Raw genomic sequence first — 3,790 nt, forward strand, 5'->3', positions numbered from 1 at the left:
TGATTTTGGTAAATACTTTATATACTGACGCCTATACTCTTTATGTTGTATTTAAAAAAAATTTCTACAATATTATACATTTGTCTTACTGTAATGCTAAACTCTTTGTCATGAGTAAATGAGCAACTTTTTAATTGTTTTTTATCAATAATTTATAAACTTCATAATACCCCTAAATCGATGGAATAACCCACTATAAAATTATTATTTCTTGATAAAACGAGAGACAAAGGCTCCAAACCTTTTTGAACATCATCATCATTTGTGCATGATGCAACTAGGCATTAAAACAAAATTGTCATATTTTTTTTGAAATTTTCTCAAAATCTATGGGCTAACCCCTAAAAAATATTGAGTTTTTGGTAAATACTTTATATACTGAAGCCTATAATCTTTAGTGTTGTTTTAAAAAATTTCTACCATATTCTACATTGTATTAATGTATGCTAAACTCTTTTTCATGGTAAATGAGATCGTTCAATTGTTTTTATCAATTAATTATAATATAACCCTCAAATCGTGGAATAACCACTATAATTATTATTTTCTTGATAAACGGAGACGACAAGGCTCCAAACCGTTTGAACATCAAAAAAAAAAAATCATATTTTATTTTTTGGATTCAAATATGGGAAAAAAATATTGAGTTTTTGGTAAATACTTTAAATACTGAAGCCAATAATCTTTTGTGTTTTTTAAAAATTCTTAACCATATTCTACATTTGTATTAATGTGATTCTAAACTCTTTTTCATGGTAATGAGCATCGTTCAATTGTTTTTATCAATTAATTTAATATAACTTCATAATACCTACTTAATCGATGGAATAACCACTGATAAATTATTATTTTCTTGATAAACGGAGAGCACAAGGCTCCAAACTCTTTGAACATCATCAATGTTAGTGCAAGATGCAACTAGCATTAAAACAATATTGTCATATTTTTTGAAATTTTCTCAAAATCTATGGGCTAACCCCTAAAAAATATTGAGTTTTTTGGTAATACTTTATATACTGAAGCCATAATCTTTAGTGTTTGTTTAAAATTTTCTCTAATATTCTCATTTGTATTAATGTATGCTAAACTCTTTTTCATGGTAAATGAGCATCTTTATTGTTTTTTATCAAATAATTAATAAAACTTCATAATACTCCCCTAATCGATGGAATAACCACTATAAAATTATTATTTCTTGATAAACGGAGACGACAAAGCTCCAAACCTCTTTGAACATCATCATATGTAGTGCAGGATGCAACTAGGCATTAAAACAATATTGTCATATTTTTGAAATTTTCTCAAAATCTATGGGCTAACCCCTACAAAATATTGAGTTTTTGGTAAATACTTTATATACTGAAGCCTATATCTTTAGTGTTTGTTTTAAAATTTACCATATTCTAACTACATTGTATTAATGTATGCTAAACTCTCTTTTCATGGTAAATGAGCATCTTTCAATTGTTTTATCAATTAATTTATAAAACTTCATATAACTACTCCCTAAATCGATGGAATAACCACTATAAAATTATTTTTTTCTTGATAAACGGAGAGCACAAAGGCTCCAAACCTCTTTGAACATCATCATGGTGGTGCAGGATGCAACTAGGCATTAAAACAATATTGTCATATTTTTTGAAATTTTCTCAAAATCTATGGGCTAACCCCTACAAAAATATGAGTTTTTGGTAAATACTTATATACTGAAGCCTATAATCTTTAGTGTTGTTTTTAAATTTTCTACCATATTCTACATTGGTATTAATGTATGCTAAACTCTTTTTCATGGTAAATGAGCATCGTTCAATTGTTTTTATCAATTAATTTATAAAATTCTAAATAATCTCTAAATCGATGGAATAACCACTATAAATTATTATTTTCTTGATAAACGGAGAACAAAGGCTCCAAACCTCTTTGAACATCATCATATGTTAGTGCAGGATGCAACTAGGCATTAAAAACAATATTGTCATATTTTTTGAAATTTTCTCAAAATCTATGGGCTAACCCCTACAAAAATATTGAGTTTTTGGTAAATACTTTATATCTGAAGCCTATAATCTTTAGTGTGTTTTAAAAATTTCTACCATATTCTACATTTGTATTAATGTATGCTAAACTCTTTTTCATGGTAAATGAGCATCGTTCAATTGTTTTTATCAATTAATTTAGTAAAACTTCATAATACCCTAAATCCCTAATCGATGGAATAACCACTATAAATTATTATTTTCTTGATAAACGGAGAGCAACAAGGCTCCAAACCTCTTTGAACATCATCATATGTTAGTGCAGGATGCAACTAGGCATTAAAACAATATTGTCATATTTTTTGAAATTTTCTCAAAATCTATGGGGCTAACCCCTACAAAAATATTGAGTTTTTGGTAAATACTTTAATACTGAAGCCTATAATCTTTAGTGTTGTTTTAAAAAATTTCTACTACATATTCTACATTTTTTAATGTATGCTAAACTCTTTTTCATGTAAATGAGCACGTTCAATTGTTTTTATCAATTAATTTAATAAAACTTCATAATACTCCCTAAATCGATGGAATAACCACTATAAATTATTATTTTCTTGATAAACGGAGACGACAAAGGCTCCAAACCTCTTTGAACATCATCATATGTTAGTGCAGGATGCAACTAGGCATAAAACAATATTGTCATATTTTTTGAAATTTTCTCAAAATCTATGGGCTAACACAAAATATTGAGTTTTTGGTAAATACTTTATATACTGAAGCCTATAATCTTTAGTGTTGTTTAAAATTTCTACCATATTCTACATTTGTATTAATGTATGCTAAACTCTTTTCATGGTAAATGAGCATCGTTCAATTGTTTTTATCAAATAATTTACTAAAACTTCATAATACTCCCTAAATCGATGGAATAACCACTATAAAATTATTATTTTCTTGATAAACGGAGAGCACAAAGGCTCCAAACCTCTTTGAACATCATCATATGTTAGTGCAGGATGCAACTAGGCATTAAACAATATTGTCATATTTTTTGAAATTTTCTCAAAATCTATGGGCTAACCCCTACAAAAATATTGAGTTTTTGGTAAATACTTATATACTGAAGCCTATAATCTTTAGTGTTGTTTTAAAATTTCTACCATATTCTACATTTGTATTAATATGCTAAACTCTTTTTCATGGTAAATGAGCATCTTTCAATTGTTTTTATCAATAATTTAATAAAACTTCATAATACTCCCTAAATCGATGGAATAACCACTATAAAATTATTATTTTCTTGATAAACGGAGAGCCAAAAGGCTCCAAAACCTCTTTGAACATCATCATATTTAGTGCAGGATGCAACTAGGCATTAAAACAATATTGTCATATTTTTTGAAATTTTCTCAAAATCTATGGGCTAACCCCTACAAAAATATTGAGTTTTTGGTAAATACTTTATATACTGAAGCCTATAATCTTTAGTGTTGTTTTAAAATTTCTACCATATTCTACATTTGTATTAATGTATGCTAAACTCTTTTTCATGGTAAATGAGCATCGTTCAATTGTTTTTATCAAATAATTTAGTAAAACTTCATAATACTCCCTAAATCGATGGAATAACCACTATAAAATTATTATTTTCTTGATAAACGGAGAGCACAAAGGCTCCAACCTCTTTGAACATCATCATATGTTAGTGCAGGATGCAACTAGGCATTAAAACAATATTGTCATATTTTTTGAAATTTTCTCAAAATCTATGGGCTAACCCCTACAAAAATATTGAGTTTTTGGTAAAT

This window comes from Brassica napus, chromosome A1 (genome assembly GCF_020379485.1).
Source record: "Brassica napus cultivar Da-Ae chromosome A1, Da-Ae, whole genome shotgun sequence".
Lineage (NCBI taxonomy): Eukaryota > Viridiplantae > Streptophyta > Magnoliopsida > Brassicales > Brassicaceae > Brassica > Brassica napus.